Below are 17,646 nucleotides of genomic sequence, written 5' to 3' on the forward strand. Positions count from 1 at the left end.
TGGGTCTTCATTTCCTTGGAGCCCACTAATCTTCATTTCCTTGGAGCCCATTAATTCCTTGAAGCTCCCTACTAGCCTGCTTCCTGGGTGCAGCAGGCTAGTAGGGAGGAAGCCAAGAGATAAGGAACCAGTAGATGTTGAAAATAAAAAGACCAAGGTTCTGGAAACAATGAGGGACCCTTATGAGAAGGGACACCCACAAAGAAAGACCACTCCTGTGGGACAGGGGTAAGTGGTCATGAGCTTAGACTAGAGCATGAACCATGGACAAGCTAAATACAGGTCACTGCTGGCCATGGGACACTGAAAACAATTCTGTCCTTCATCAAACTTTTTAGTCAAGTCCTCTGAGCCCTCTGCTGAACTAGTTCTGACCTCGGGCTTCTGTCTCTATCTTAAAAGAGCCCAGTATTAGCAAAAATCCTGCTGAGTTGGTTTATTCCCAATATCCAATCAAGTGCCTCATCTGCCACCATTCACTAGTTAATATCTAATCACTTGGGCCTACCTTCAGCAAGAATCCTGTTACATCATTTACCAAAAAAAAAAATAAAAAATCCTATCTTCTTAGAAATTTTCCAGGTCCCCCACATACTGCTCCTTAGCTGTGAAGTCCCACTCTTCCTTTGTTGAATTTGGAGTTGAGCCCAAACTCTCTCCCTTACTAAAAATCCCATTGCCATTGTCCTGAACAGTTTGCCTAACTGTTTAAACAAGTGCCAGAATAATTTTTTTCTTGAACCATTCAGAGCTCCCCAAAGCTTCCCAGACCTATCAACTCCCACCCTTCACCCAGTGTCCCCTACACTTCATCTGGGGTTAGAGCTGGCATCCCCCTCCAAGCCCCAGGAATACACCCCTTTCTCACTGGGGCAAAGGACTGAAACAAGAATACTACCCTTCAGGCTGGTTAGGCACCAGGGAGATCACGGAGATGGGTAATGGTTACTCAGTGGGCATTTACAGCCTCTCTGTGGAGCGGGGCACTGAGCACAGCTAAGTGCCCCTCAGACTGGGCACGTACTCTTGCTGTCCTGAGCTCCACCACAGCCTGAATTGCTGCAGTGAATTTATGACGCCCAGTTGATCCTTCCTGGGTGACCCCAAACTGAAAGTTAGGTGACATCTTCTTCTGATGCCTTAAACTCAAGACCCTAAGGACTTTGTGTCCTTGGATATGCTACTGCCCTGGGCCCTCAACAGGATCAGGACTCTGACACCTCAGAATACAGACAAAAAAATCAGGGGCACTCACTCTCTTCAAGATGCTGTGTGGGTCCCTCTCCTGAATGTCAGAGTTGTGAATTCCTCAAAGCCTCTTTTTTGAGTGCTCCTTGGGCTATGTGGCATACATGAGCATAGGCCCAAGAACTGGCATACATATTCAGGGAAAACCCAGAAAGGGTTCACCAGCCCCTTGCCCTGGCCCCTCCCCAAATCTTACCCATGCCAACAGCGGAAACTCAGGTCTGCCTAATGCCAGGGAACACAGAGTCTGAGGCAGCACTAGGGGCCCACCTCCTACAAGGATCCCAGCAGCCAATTGAGACAACTGTCATGGCTCTCAGTCATCCAGTGCAGGCTGACAGAGCTCAAGGAGGGAGGAGCCTGACTCTCCAGCTATCTAGCCAAGGTCTTTTTACCCTGTTGCTCAAAGAGGGAAGCAGACAGACCTTAGCCGAGGCCCACTTACAGGCCTCCTGCCTCCTAAGAGAAAACCACAGCCCTGCCCAGCTCCACCCAACCCTACCAGGCCCAAGAGTGGAGGAAGTGGGGTTCCCAGAATCAGCTGCTGGTAAGTACTTTGCTGAGAGCCTCCAGACAGATGGCACTGTCCCAAACAGAATATCAGGCCTGACTCGGGCTCTGGACCCAGTTTCTCAAATCTGAAGTGTTATTCACACCTCAAAGCAACCCAGTGAGACAAGAAGGCAGATTTGATTCTGCTTTACTATCCAGAGGAGAAAATGTAAAACTGTGATCTAGGACACTTGGTCAGAAATTAGACAAAACTTGAAAGCTGGCCTCCCTACTGTCCACTCTGTGAGCTGGTTGGTGCCAGTCATCTTCATGTTGAATCACCAGAGATCCTGAACAATGCCCACTAGCCAGGTACTGTGCTAACCAACACAATTACTTGCTCTGTCCAAATGAAAAACATATGCGGTTAAGGGAGAAATGAGTGGGAGACTACAAAACCCTATGCTCTTCACAGTCAGAGAAGACACTGCTTTTTGGGTTTGGGGAAAGCAAACTCAAAATACTGGCATTCTCTAAGCCCAAGAGTTTCAAATCACCAGTCTACACAGCTCCCTGGGGACTCTGATGGCCAGCCAAGAGTGGGAACTGCCGGAGATCACAATCACTTGTTCCTCCATTCCACAGATGGGAAAAGAGGATCTGCAAAAGGAGAAAATATGCCTAAGGATAGTGAGTTAGCCATAATGCAGAAGAACCTGAGGTCTCTCCACCATTCCCAGTGTCTATGGGGTATATCGGATGTCACCAGAAACTAAGCAGGTGATGAAGCACAAAAGCAAGAACTTTAGTGCAGCTCGCTTTTTAACATCATCTATGTTTTCTAATCCCTTCTAGTAGATGGTTCCAGAGAACCACCCCAGCCCCACACTCAATCCTGTTTGCCAATGAGTCCACCCTCCAGTTACCTCTCCACACAAACACTCCTTTCCACACTTCTAGGCCTGCAAGCTCAGCCTCAGAATACAAAAAGGGAAGGGGGAGGGCACAGTTGCCAGAGGTAACTCTACCTGTTCCTGCTTCAAGGAAAGGTGGCTAGCCACATCTAGGCGGGATAGGAAGTACAAGATATCCTAGAACTCACAAGCCAGGGCAGTGAAGTAGAACAGGAGCTGGCTTAACTTCTCAGGGATAATAATATTTCTCTTAAAAGGCTACTGGGACTCAGCAGCAAAAAACAGGTATCATCATCCCTAGCAGTGGACTGGGACCTGAGCATGTGCTTAGTAAGAACCTCTGACCTGAAACTTGCCACTGGTTCTTGAGCTTCTGAATGAATGGATGAATTAATGAATGAGCAAAATAATATTCAGGAATTCAAGTAACTTACCCAGGACCAGAGGAGCAAAGTGCCTTTGCAGACCACCTCTTACTATCCTGAAATGCATTTTTGTTTACCATACCTCTCTGCCTTTCAAATATAGCACCTCAATTCATCTTTAACTTAAATGGTGCTTCTCTAATTCATGATTACTCCTCCTGGTGACATAGATACATACAATGATAATAGGATCCCCTCTGTGGGAAGAAACCACAGAGGAAGGAACAGTGGCAGGCAAGTGTTGAGCATAAGTGCTATTCACCAAATGTTTCTGATTCTATCTCCTCCCCACTTCGCAGGTAAATATGGCCATGTGACTTGCTTCAGCCAATGAAATACCAGTTCTAGGTAGACGGGCTAAGAATCAAGGGAGGATTCATCATGCTCTCTATCCCTCTGTCCAAGTGGCCACGAATGTTCCAATGAATCCGCATAGTACCATATGTGGTCCTATAATGAGGACAACATAAAGACAGGCAATGGATATGTAGAGTGAATGAGAAATAAACCTTTGTTGCTTTAAGCCTCTGAGATTGTTGTTACCACATCAAACCCTGATCTCTCTAGACAGATAAAAGCAGTGACTTTTCAGTCACTTTTCCCATTGTCTGTCCTTACCACATAAGCTACATCAGCAGTCAATCAGCAGGGATCTGGAGGTACCTGCTGTGTGCCCAGGCTGTGTTAGACTTGAAAGATGCTTTCTGATGCAGGGATATAAAGGCAACTGCCCCAGTAAGAACTTAGTCTTTCTGCTGCGGGCCAGGTTTGTTCAGTATATTAATCAATTTTAATCACTTCTTGGAGGACAGCATTAAGTAATGCCTGTTTCCAATTAGCAATCAGGAAATCCAGCTCAAATTGAAAACTCAAGCTAAGTTACTCTGTGACCTCTTTTGACCACTGTTTCCTATCTGTAAAATGAGGTGGTTAATATCATCTCACACTGGGTTGTTTCAAGGATTAAATGAGTTAATATAAGTAAAACTAGGATAGTTTACTGGTTTAAGTCTCAGTAAATACTAAGCCTCAACAAAGTCACTATTACTATCAATATTAAACCTGCCACATATTTGCTGTAAGCTTCTCCAAAACCTTCCTAGATTGTACACCAGCAAAGGTTTCCCAGGACTGGCACAATGGCACTTCGTAGGTGCTGCCAAAATGAATTCTACTCAGCTGAAGTTAAACAAGGTCAAATCCCTGAGCGCACTGTGACCTAGAATGAGGCCTCAGGAAATGGTTCCATACACCCTGGCCTCCCTGGGAACTTCACTCCCAAAACCTGCAAAGCAGGCCCCTCCCCTCCGACGCAAGGCATGAGCTTCATCCTCCCACTCCCAAACATGGAAAGGGAGGAGCAAGTCCTCACCTGTCCTAACAGATTAGCACAGCTGCTAAAAAAGGGGTGGATCTTCCCTGGGCAGACAACACTTCTGCAGCCCCCTCTCCTCCATGCCCTTTCTTCCTCCGAGCAGCCACAAACCTGCAGAGGCATCCATGACTCAAATTCCTGTTTGATGCTGCTAAACTCAAATCAATAAACACTATTGGGCACCTACTTAAGTCCAGCCTGGATTCTAAGATCACACAGGTTTTACAGATGGTCAGGGAATCACTAGTCCTAGAACACTGCCTGCAAAAGTGCCAGATCATATTAGGTGGTCCAAGTAGTGGAGTTCAGAAATGAAAGGAAGAGACTGACACATCAAAGAAGTCTTCACCTGAAGGTGGAGTGCAACAAAGGATAACACAATGAGAAGGAGAGGGAAAATTTATCTGGTAGCCTGGTTTCTAAGGTCTGACCTCGAAACAATAGAAATCTTCAGAATGGGGCCTGGGGGTATAGCTCAGAGGCAGAGCATTTGCCTAGCATGGTGTGAGGCCCTGGGTTCAACCCCCTAGTGTGGCAAAGTGCAATGGCACTGCAAGCACACCCGTGCACACACACACAAACACACACACACACTCTGAATGGGACACAAAGCTTGGGGACCATTGAGGAAGGGGGCTAGAAGGCAATATGGAGCCATGATGGAATCGGGCCTTCATTCTGAGGGTGCCAGCACCCAGGAGCATCCCTGAAAGGAAAATTGCCTCCACCAACCACTGTACTGGCTGAATGTGGATCTCCAGGTTTCCTTTCACAAAAGTGAAGGGGTGGCCCAAGCACTCAGATGGCACTAACTTCTACTTCCAGGTCAAGGGGCAGGGTGAAGGCTTCTTTGAGGATTTGGCATACAGCTGACACACCAGCTCAAGAGTGACCTCCTGTAGAGCAGATTCCGGCTCTCAGCACACCTGCAGAGGCTCCAACTCAAAGCCCTACACTCTCTGGCATGAAGTCCTCAGACCAGCGCCCAGGGACAGTTATTTAGTACTCACCACTGCTTGGTGGCCAGCGCCAGAATACCAACGGGCTCATGACTTCCCCAAACTCCGACTTTCTACGGAGGCCAATTTTAAGTTCCCAAGACACACGTTCAAGTGGTCCCAAGGCCAACGTCCCTACACACACACACACACACACACACACACAAACTTCCTAACCTCCGCAACGGGGACGAAGCAGCAAGCTGGGACGAACCACAAAAGCAACCCGGACAAAGCTTAGGCCAGGTCAGGGGTCGGAGGGTCGGGCTCTGCTTCCAAGCACGGAGAAGCTGGGTCTCCAGGTACTCAAACTCCGGCAGCCCCAAGCCGGAGCCAAGCAGAGTCGGACGCACAGTCGCGTGCGCGACTTAGAGAACACCCATCGCTGAGTAGGGGGAGGGGGCAGCCCTCACTGGCCTATACCCACCCCTCCACCTTCAACCCCGACCCTAGCTCCCGGGTGCCGAGGTTTGGGTACGGAGCCGAAGAGAGCGCCCACCCCGGGGCTCGCTGCTGGGGACGAAAGCCGAGCCCGGAGCGACGGCGGGAACCCAGCCCCTCCCTCGCAGGGTACTCCCACCCCCGCCCGTCCCCGGAGGAGGCCAGGGCGACTGAGTCAGGAGCGCCAGCCGGATCACCCGCCGCGCCTCTCACTCCGCCCCGAGCCTGAGTTCGGCTCCGCGGGGTCCGGGCCGCGGCCTCCAACCTCTCGCGGGCGATCCGGGCAGACAAAGCCAGCGCCGCCCGCGGGGCCGCCCCCGGGCAGGCGAGAAGGCAGTCTGAGGGACAGAGCGGGAATCTGGGGAGCAGTCCTTGTCTCCGGTGGACGCTCACTGGGGGGTTCGGCCTCAGACAATGAGGGGGGCAGGGCCCGAGGCTTCGGCTGGGGCTCCGCGCGATACTCACCCGGGCGCGGCAGCGGCGGCGCGGCCCGGTCGGCCGAGGAAGTTAGAGCAAGTTCGGCAGCTCCAGGCGGGAGGGCGCGACTCGGGCCGTCCAAGCGGCGGGGGCGGGGCGCAGAGGGGCGTGGCCGGGGGCGCGGCGCCTGGCGCTGGCGAAGGAAGGGGCGCCGCTTCCCTTCGCCGCCGGGTGCGGCCCCGCGCCTGGCCCCGCCCGCCGTGGATCGACCCGCCCCGCCCCGCCTTCCAGCTCTCGGAGCACCCCAAGCAGTGAGGCCGGATCGCCGACCCGCCCCTTTGTCCGACTCTGGGCGGTGCCCCAGGCTGGGGGCAGCCCTGGTCCTTGCCCTAGCGGTGGGTGAGCGGCGCAGGCGGAGCCTGGACCCTAGGCGAGCATTTGTGGCCACTGCGAACAGTCGGCCGAGATACGCTGCGCGAACGCCCCTCCGGCCTTGCCCCAGGCTTGGCCCCAGCGGAGAACAGCGAGCTGTGGGAGGCCACATCTCAAGGGATGCTCAGGGCGACTGGGTAGAGGTGGGAGAAGGATTAGGAAAATGGCTGTTTTGAAGATGGAAGGCGTTCTTGCCCGGCCTTGGAAATCCAAGGTGGGGGTAGTCTGTAAAAGAAGAGATGGTAAATTAAGATTTTTATTTCTTTGCCTACGGAACTCTAAGGACTCGCTCCTTCCAGCCTTGATGCTAAAAATACCACGCTTTCTTTGTATCTCCTGCTGAGATTTGTTCCTCACCTTTATGATGAGGAGGTGGCTGAGGTGATTCTTGGCGGCATGGGAGACCTGAAGTACAGACAGGTATGCAGGGGGATCCACCCTGCTGGCATGCATCTCGTGATGAAAAGGCTGACCTTCCTAGCATCGGCCTCCCTACTTGTAAAGTGAAGCACAGGCACACTGCTGTTGCTTAAACTCATAGAGGGGACTGAGGATCAGGTAGTTGCTCTGCCTGGCAATGCATAACAGGAATCTTACTAGGCTGAGGGCACAGTCACCGCACATCTGTAAGCCCAGCTATTTGGGAGGTTGAGGCAGGAGGATCAAAAGTTAAAGGCCAGCCAGCCTGGGCGATTTAGTGAGATCCTGTCTCAAGGTAAAAAGGGCTGGGCATATAGCTTAGTTGTAGAGCGCTTGCCTAGCAAGTGGGAGAAGGACCTGGGTTCAATTCCCAGCCCTACAAAAACAAAGAGAGAGAGAGAGAGAAACTTGAAATGGTATCTGTTCAGTTCATTCCAGTTATTGCTGTTTCTCTAAGGGGATGCATCTGTCTCTGTGACGCCCCAGGTAGTTTAGGGACCTCTATGGAAACTTGACCCTCCATTCATTTTCAGCAGACAGTAAGTGCTTGATTGGGGGCCTGGTGTGTATTGGGCCCTCTTTTCATGCTGGGTATGCAGTGTTCTTGAAGTAGAGGGGTGAAAGCTAGAGCATAGTATAGCTATCATATATGGACAACCTAACAGGAAACAGAGAACTTGGAAGGAATCTCAAAAGGGATGTGGGCATATAGGAGGCTTTGGTAGAGATTGCTAGATTACCCTAAAAACCATTCTCACCCTTTCCTTTCATAATAGAATTTCTCAGCCTATCCTGCAATTATGAATGATCATGTGACTCAGTTACAGCCAGCAGGATGTAGGGGTGATCATGTGCAAATTTTAAATTGGCTTTAAAGGAAATAATGTGCTTTCCTCAGCCACTGTTCTTTCTTCCTCACTGGAATATATGGATATACTGTTGGAGCTCCAGTAACCATATGGAATCTGTAGTAGAAGCCATGTATTGAGGAAGTTATGGAAGAGTGAGAATAAATGTGGGTTCCTGATATTTAGGGAGTCACCACACCTACTCAGCTACCTACCTATTGACTTTTTATATATATTTAATCTTCTATTTTCTGGTGCTTGTGACCACATTTAATTTTGACTTTTGTTAGACTACAGAGGAGTTTGTTAAAATATAAATTATCCCAGAGCAGGTTTGTACAGTGATAGGAAAGATCTAGGATAGAAGGAGCAGTGACTCTGAAGAGCAGACGAAAGAAGATGGGATATGGGCACTGATGAAAAGGTCACCTCTGATGGAAGGAGACTGCCACAGTTATTAAGAAAAGGACACAGAGGCTGACATATTTCCAGTGAAGAGAAGATGACCATTCACATCTGATGATATCTGCGTAATCCTGGATGTGAAGGTCATGAGCATAGAACAAGAGGAAGGAGAGAGTGAAGACAACTTTGTGAACCATAGACTGAGTGATGTTGGAGGTTCTGCCAATCTGAGCAGCCTCTGGGACACATTTTTCTTTTTAGACAGGTTGAACACACTGCTGCAGGTTCTTAAGAGGGTGGGGATATGAAGCTGGGGTTGTGACTCAGTGGTAGAGATCTTGCCTAGCATGTGTGAGGCAGTGGGTTTGAGTCTCAACACCACATAAAATAAATAAATAAAATAAAATTTTAAAGAGGGTGGGGAAGATCCCTCACAGAGTCGGCATGTCCTACCCCACCTCACCCCACCCCATCCCCCAGCAGGTCTCACTCACTGGACACTCACATCTGATACTCCTCTGCCATTCCCAGCTACCCAGCTTTCCCATTTTGACAGCAACATGGGGTTGCTTCTGAGAGCAGCAGAGAAACTCCATTCAGAACATGTTTTATTTCCTTTATTAAAAAATAAAAGAATTAGGATACAGACAGCCCCAACTTATAAAAGAATTGTATTATAACTAGTAATTTCCTTTGCAGGCTAGTCCCTAGGACTGTAATTGCCAATAATATAGCTGAATTAAAGTACTACAAGCCTGGAGTATGGATTGTGGGAACAAGGAACAGTAAAGAAAGAAAGAAAGAAAGCAAAGAAGTCAAGAGTTTCTTTTCCTGAGGCAAATATCAATTAAAGTTTAAGTGGAAGAACTTGGTTTTTGTCTTCCTCTGAATTCCTTCATAGTCCTTTGTCCTGAAGCTGCTCTTGCCCATCCTAGGCTGTACAACCATGTATGCACTGGCAAGGGGCAGGCACAGGGGACCTTAAAGAGAAGAGGGATTTGGTGACAAACTTTCCTAATTCATAGCTTTTTCATCTTGTGCAAACCATATGACATCTATGAGTCTTAATGTTCTTACCTAAATTGTCAAGGTCTTAGTAATACCCATCTCACAAGCTCCTAGCACAAATTGGCTACAGGTGTAGGTCAGTGGCAGAGCACTTGCCTACCATGCTACCATGCACAGGGCCCTAAATTTGATTCCCCAGCACCTCCACCAAAAAAAAAAAAAAAGAGAGAGAGAGAGAGAGAGAGAGAGAGAAAGAAAGAAAGAAAGAAAGAAAGAAAGAAAAGTGTCAAATGAAATAAAGTTTGTAAAACTGAAAAACAGTAGGTAAGCTGTGAAGAACTCTGTTACCCAGGAACGATTTCTTATTAAGGCCAGACTGCCAAAGTTCTTCACAATAGTCAGGAAATAATTAGTTGGAAACAAAAGGCCTCTACTTAAACCAATGTAGGAAAATGGGGAGGGAAAAGATTACCAGAAGGATATTCAGGTCACTCAGAATCGAAAGAAGAACCTGAAACCAAAGTTATTCAGGAAATTCATGGCTGATACTAGGGGCTTCCCAGACCAGGACCCCCTGCCTTTCTCTCCTACTTCTTGGAGTTTGCCATTTCAAAAGTATATGACTATGAATAATTCTATACTCTAGCTTGATTTGGACAAGTTCCAAGAAAGATTTCTAATTGGTCAAACTCTTGTCATGTGTCCATTCCTGGACCAATCACTGTGGTGAGGGAGATGGGATACTGTAATTGGGCCAGCCTGGGTCACATGCCCATAGCTCAAGACCTATATTAGAAGAAGGGATGGTGTGTGCAGGACCAACATCATAATTCCTGGCAGAGTCTTGTATAGCCGGTCCTAGGCAACCACTGAAAGGTTTTAGGCAGAATAATGACATTGACATGTTTGTGCTTTAGAAGATCCCTAAGACTGCAGCCAGAAGAGTGTGTTGAAAGGAGCAAGATTAAAGGGGGGGGTTATAAAGGAAACTGTAGTAATAATTCAGTACAGATAAGGCAGAATGGAGAGAGGTGGACAGAGTCAGGATGCTTCCTGGATATAGAACTGAGAGTGAGGAGTTAAATGGGAAAATAAGGAAACAGGAGACATCATATTCTGGCTGAATGAACAGTGGTGCTATTCACTGAGACAAGGAACTCCGGGGTCCTTTGTATGTGTATATCTAATGAGAGTTGATGACTTAGACCTCTTCCATTCGAAGTACCTCTGGACAGAAGGAATAGGTCCAATTTGAGATTGTATTCAGGAGATACATCTAAGCAAAAGCCAAAAAATTACAGGTTTTGTATCAATTAGGAATTGTGTTTAGTCCTTATAACAGTGACCCAACTACATGCTTTACCCAAATGGGTTTTGTTGCTGATGGTAGCTATAGTTATTGAAAAAACTTCCATGACATACTGGGAAGAAGAGCAGGCTGATCGGTACCTCCACAATGTCATTCAGGTCCCAGGTCCACTCAGCTGGTCTGTTCTGGCTCTCCTCAATGGACAGGTTTCAGCCTCAGTCGACTTATAATCATAAAAGAAAAAAGTTATAAAGAGAGCTGTGCAATGGTTCAGGTGAAAATGAGGCAGAATGGAGAAAGGTGGATAGTCACCATAGTTTTCTAGGATGTAGAACTGAGCACTGTTTGGGAATTTGCCAGAAGGCATGAGAGAAAAACAATAGTGCAAAGGATTCAAGGATACTGGAAGGAAAGCAGAGGTGTTGTATCACAGGCCTTGGCTGGTAGGAAGGAGAAGATGGCAGTGGAGCTGGAAGGCCCTCAGTAAATGAGAAGATGATATGGTAACACAAGGCTATGGGTGTATTCATGAGAATGGGTGACCTTGTGGAGCAAAGAAGTAAGTCAATGGCCCTTACTTAGAGTGAGAAAGTTAGGGCCAAGAGGACAATTTGAGGATGGGTCATCTCATCAATGTATGGCAGGACTTGAGGTATCAGCAATCACAATGAACCAGGTCATAACATCTTTGGGAGACCGTTCCCTCCAAGATTAGTTTTAAATGGATGTTTCCTTTCTTTAAAAAGAGGCCAGAACTAGGGGAGAAAGAACAAAAAAATAAGTTGATTTCTTGGCCTGTCTTCCAATGCTTATTGTTTCATTATGATTTTTTTTTTTTATTTCATTATGGGGGATTGAGACCAGTGGTACTCTACCACTGAGCTACATCTCTAGACCTTTTTTAAAATAATTTTTTATTTTAAGACATGGTCTCACTAAGTTGCACAGGTTGGCTTTGAACTTGGATTCTCCTGCCTCAGCCTCCTGTGAAACTGGGATTACAGGTGTGAACCACCACACCTAGCTAGAATGAACTATTTTAAGGAATCTGTAAATTTCCAAGTACTTCTTATTCCCATTAGAATCTGCATCCTAAGCCATGTGACCTATGCCCTCAGGTGGTATTCCCTGCAAGACAGAACTAAGATTTGTGATAGTGAGCACCAGACACAGAGACAGAGGTGTACTCTTCAGTGATGGGGGCTGAACTTTCAGCAGATGGTGGTAATAAGTAGACCCATCATATCTCTGGCCAAGGTTGTGCCACCCATGAACTGGGGTTAGGGCAAGAAGAAGGTGATTTGACAGGTGACCTCCCAACGTCCTATCATCCTTGACTCAACCATGGTATAATTACTCCACATGGGAGATGGTTTTGCCAAAGAAGGAAACCCTACTTGTGGCTAGATAGGACATTAGAGGGAGACTGCGTGGGCCGAACTCTAACTCTCCCCTTGAAAGCTATGTCCACTCAGGGTTGAGAGTTGCTCATGTCTGTTCAGGGAATTATGGGGTATATGTGGATATAAAAGCCACTTAGAGTTAGGAATGTTATATCTGGAATAATCTCACGTGAACTGACCTTCATAAAGCTCTGGGTTAGTAAACTAGATGTGGAAACGAGGCTCAGAAGGAATCACCCAGTCCACAAGCAGTAGAACTAGAACTATCATCTTCAAATCCAGACTTGAAACCCCTGTTTGTCTCAATCTCAGGGTTTTGAGGGTCTCCTAAGGCTCTGGGACCTCCAGGTTCAGACCCTGCCAGGAGAGTCCCAGAAAGATCCTCATGTTTCCATTCCCAGAAGCATGGGACAGGGGTGCACTGGGACTTACCTGAAGCAGAGCACAGGTGAGTAATTTAGGCATCACAAGTGCCCCTCTCTGTTTCTCTCACAACTTTGGGGCCTTTTAGCTGATCCCACGGGAAAATCTGGTTGTCCTTGGGGACCCATGCCCAACAGCTGCTGCATGTGCACACACTGCCACCTAGGGGCAGTCTAAGGAATCTCTGAGTTTTTCAAGCTGCTGCTCTGTGGGCGTGTGTTGCAGGCAGAAGGTGCATATATGCTAGAAAAGGGGGCAGAATTTTGCCGACCTTGTGTGACATTGCTTCTATCTCCTTCCTCCAGGAGCACTCGTTCTTCTGCTTACCCACTCAGGACCATGTAGTGCACACCCAGCTGCTCCTCAGCCTTCTTTGAGGCACCCTGTTTCCCACTTCCTGTACATGTTTCTGCTCTTTCCAGACTCTGATCTAAGCACCCCCACCCCATCTTCACAGGCTCTCTGCAGTCCCAGTCACTCTGTGTCTTTAGATATTCTCTATGCACTTGGCCACACCATATCTTTATCATGAGACTTAATCTCTAGCCTGTGGTCCCAGTTACCCCCTCCCTGACCCTAGAACAAAAATCTGATCCTATCAGTCTCCCTCCCCCAAACTCTTAAAAGTTCATCTTGAATACCAACCCCTTCCTGTGTTATTCAGAGGCTGGGCCTGGTCAGCCTCTGAATGGACTGCCGTAACCACATTCTGACCACAGGCCTCCCTTGCACTCAGTGACCCAGCCTGTCCCCTCCATGTAGTGGCCACACAGGCAGGACGTAGGGTTTGAATTTGATCACTCACTTGGAATTTTCCCTAGTGGAAGGAAGGTGCCAAGGCTGTGCCCCACCCCAAGGCTCTGCCCCATCCCCAGTGTGTGTGTGAGCGGGGAGAGAAGACAGGCAGCTACATCCACTAAATAGTTGACGGGAGGGATTCAGAACTTCCTTGCCTCTTTTCCTGGGAACTAATGGAACATCCCAGCTCAGAGCTCCCATGGGATCAGTTAAGGCCTCATTGTTCAGTTCCTGTCTCTACTTAGTCCTGCTTCCCTCCCTTCCTGCACATGCATTTCTGGGTCAGCTTCTGTTTCCTGTGCACTTGACCCCTTGCCCATGCTGTTTCCATGGCTCAGAACACCTTTTGCCCATTCCCTTTGCCTGTGTGAAGCCGGGGAAAGAGAAAGTCACCCAGCACAGCCTCTCCTCAATGCCTTTTGTAGAGCAAGCCTGCAGGGGTCAGGATCTGGTACTATCCCCATGTCATGTACTCCCCATTTGTGCACTGATACTGGTGTCTCTTTTTCTACTGCACCAGCAATTTTAGACCAGCACCCCTCAGGGCTCATGCCAGATTTCTGCTCACTGGCTCCTCTGTAAATCTTTGGTTTCTGTCCCAGCCTTTCTCTGAGATGCACACTGAGACACCCCAAGAACCCGTAGCTGATTGCTCTGTTCAGCTGACAACATTAGCATCCCTTCTTGTTCAAAGATTTTATTCAAGTCTTGAAAGTCCATGGCCAGCCCATGAGAGTCTGATGTACAGTCTAGGGCCTGAGTGTCATCTAGTCACTATACCCTGGGTGGGAATTTAAGTCACAGAACCTGATGAGTCTGGATTAGGTGTGGCCTGGCCAACTCCCTCAGGTTCCCAGGAGAGGGCAGTGATGAGCAACATACAAGCGTATTATCTATCCTGCTGGCTGCTTCTGCCACTGATTGCAAATAATAAAGAAGCAATTTTAGATACACTCACTAGCATTGAAAGCAGAGTTAGTATGTGTTTACAGGTCCAGTTCTGTAATGGTTATGTTATTATTTATCGATGTTTAAAGGTGTTAAAAACATTTATAAGACTGAGTCATTAGATTCAGGAAGGGTGTAATTGATGTTTAAATGTTCAGGGGAAATCTATTCTGTTAAAAATACAACAATTTGATTTATTAATTGTGGAAATATTATGTAAATATTTAGATGAATGTTAACAGTTTCACTTTTCTTTCATTGGACATTAGACACGATGTGGAGTTGGAAATGTTTCTCTGTGTGCACAGAGCCCCTTGGGTACTAAATAACAGCTGCATAGCACTCTAGAGGGTACTGGGAGCCAGTTTAGGTAACAGGGCCTGAGTGGTCTATACTCCAGGAGGTGTGAGAGTGTCTTTTCTGTGATCTGTCTCACAGCCCAGCAGAAACCAGTAGAATGGTTTGCCCTCCTGCACTAGGATGACGGGCTCGCTGCTGGTAGCCTCCCAGCTCCCATCCATACAGGCCTGAAGTTTGCCCCAAGGTTTCATGAGTCATGAAGGATGGGAAAGAGATGAGTCAGATAAGGGCAGCCTGGCCTCTGCCTGGCAGAGTCTTCAAAGGCTTCCTGCTTCAAAGGGCAAGCAGCAGCATCTGCCTAGGAACTGCCTGCACCTACATCTCCAGGGCCCACTCCCAGTCTCTCCTGGCCTCCTCTTCTCTCTCCTCATGATCCATGCTGGGACAAAAGCCTGGCAGAAGAATGGGCTTCCTCTTCTCTAATCAAACCTGGCCCAGTCAGGAGGGAATTAGGGAGGCCAGGTTGGGTCCTCTGGCTCAGGAGGATTAGCATTCCCAGGGCACTTATCTGGATTTGAGCTCTTTTCCAGGCTCCTGTACAAAGAAGCCCATGTAGGCCTATGGGGCTTCCCCAGCTCCTCAAACCATGTGGATTTTCTGCAATTCAGTGTGGCCTGAGTTTCACACCACATTTATCTGTAACCTTCTCTGAGGGGTGAGGGGCAGATTCACAAACTTCTGTCAGTGAACTAGCTAGGGAGGTATACTAAGAACATGGTAGGGTTCCATTTATATAACCTTGTTTAAAATGTTGGATTAATTAATACATTCACATGGAACAAATTATAAAGATCCAAAAGGGTGCTAAATAGAACATTGTCCTCCCTATCTATGTCCTCAATCACTATTACTCTGTTTCTAGAGGCAAATACTGTTACCAGAGTTTCATGTATTTTCCATATATATATGTTAAGGCAGACATTTGGTTTTCCCCCAAAATCCATTCTTTTTCAGAGGTGGGGATAGAACCACCAAATTTTGGCTGGGTACAAAGCCATCTATGAGAGAGACCACATTTCCAGGGCTGGAAGTGTAGCTCAGAGTGGGGGGGGGGGGGGTCAATCTCCAGCATCACCAAAAAACAAAAAGGAAGAAAGAAAAAAAAATGAAAAAAAGAAAGAAAGACTACATTTCCCAGTCTCTGTTATAGATAAGAGCATCTTGAAGTCTTGGCCAATCGGATGTGAGCAAACGTGAGGTGTGCTATTTCCAAGTTGTGACTTAAGGGAAAGAAGTGCGACCTCTACATCTCCTCCCCACCAGCTCTGGTGAACTAGTGGGTAACTTCGTGGAATATGAAGGCATTGAGGTAAGATGACAGAGTAACAATTTAGAAGAAAACTGACCCCTGACCCAGTGGGGCCACCAGCCCAGCCTTGGATAGCTTAGGTATAGACTATTCTATTAGGAGAGAAATAAACATCTATCTTGTTAGAGCCAAACAAATATACATATAGATAGATAGGGACAGAATAAATGGGATTCTGTATGCCTTGTTTTTTCATTTGCTAATGTATTTCCACTTGCTAGTGTATTTTGGTTTGTGTTACAAATATATTGGTAAACTGTGTTTGGTGGTGTGCACCTGTAGCCCTAGCTACACAGGAGGCTGAGACAGGAGGATGGCTTGAACCCAGGAGTTCATGACTGGACAACATAATAAGACCCTCATCTCAAAAACAAAACAAAGCCCCCAATATATTCTTATTTAATATATTTGTATTTTCATGACCAGCTAGATTATTTTTTAAAGCAATTTTAGGTTCATGGTAATATTGAATGTAAGGTAAAAAGATTTCCCATATAATCTCTACCCTGTACCTGCACAGCCTCCTCATTATCGACATCCCCTACCTACCTGGTATATTTGTTATAATTGAACCTACATTGACACATAAGAATCCCCCAATGTCCATATTTATATTGGGGTTTAATCTTAGTGTTTATATTAGTCAACTTCCTCTTGCTATGACAAAATGCCTGAGAAAAACAACCTTAAAGGAGGAAAGATTCATTTTGGCTCATAGTTTCTGAGGTTTCAGTCCATGATTGCTTGGTCCCATTGCTTTGGGCCTGTGAGGAGGCAGCACATCATGGCAGGCAACCATAGTGGGCCAAAGCCTCTAACTCCCCGGTGGCCAGAAAGCAGAGAGAAGGGACTAGGGTCCTAATTTTCCATTCAAGTACATGCCCCCAGTGACCTAACTTCCTCAAACTAGGTTTCACCTCCTAAACTTTCTGTCACCTCCCGATAGTCCTATTAACTGAGGACATGAGATTTTGGGGAACATTTACATTCCAAACCCTATCAGTGGTTTGAACCTTCTGTAGGATGGAAATATACAATGAGTGTATCTATCATTAAAGTATAACACAGATTAGTTTCACTGTCCTAAAAATCTTCTGTGTCCTATCTATTCCTAACCTATCTTCCCCCTAACCCTTAGCAGTCAACAATTTTTTTACTGTCAGCATACTTTTTCATTTTCCAGAATATAATTGAATCATATAGTATGCAGTCTTTTCACATAGCCTTCTTTCATTTAGTGATATGCATTTAACTTTCCTCTGTCTTCATGGCTTGATAGCTCATTTCTTTTTAATGCTGACTAAAATTCCATTTTCTGGATATACCATAGTTTATTTATTCATTTACTCACTGAAGGACATTTTGGTTGATGCTAAGTTTTGGCAATTGATAAAAGCTGCTATAAACATCTATGTGCAGATTTTGGTATGGATAGTTTTCACCTCTTTGAGATAAATACCAAGGACTGCAATTGCTGGAACATATGGAAAGGGTTATATTTAGTTTTGTAAGAAAGTTTTAAACTGCCTGGCATGGTAGCAAACATCTGGAATCACAGTTGCTGGGGCAGCTGAGGCAGGAGGATCACAAGTTCAAGGCCAACTTTAGCAAATTAGCAAGACTCTATCTCAAAACAAAATAAATTTTGAAAAGGGGGTGGTGTTGGGCATGCA

The 17,646-nt window shown here is 46.8% G+C and overlaps 1 protein-coding gene across 2 annotated transcripts in view; it reads right to left on the reverse strand.

Annotated features, from left to right (window-relative positions):
• Tspan14 (tetraspanin 14) overlaps positions 1 to 6,463 on the reverse strand; it is a 55,745-nt gene extending 49,282 nt beyond the window's left edge. The window contains exon 1 of one of the 2 annotated variants that reach the window (XM_027940013.3): positions 6,359 to 6,463. The gene's annotated coding sequence lies outside the window, so the exon portion shown is untranslated. The remainder of the gene's footprint in view (positions 1 to 6,358) is intronic. The other variant, XM_027940012.3, reaches the window with a different exon arrangement.
• Between the last annotated feature and the right edge of the window lie 11,183 nt (positions 6,464 to 17,646).

Source organism: Marmota flaviventris, chromosome 4 (genome assembly GCF_047511675.1).
Source record: "Marmota flaviventris isolate mMarFla1 chromosome 4, mMarFla1.hap1, whole genome shotgun sequence".
NCBI classification, from domain to species: Eukaryota; Metazoa; Chordata; class Mammalia; order Rodentia; family Sciuridae; genus Marmota; species Marmota flaviventris.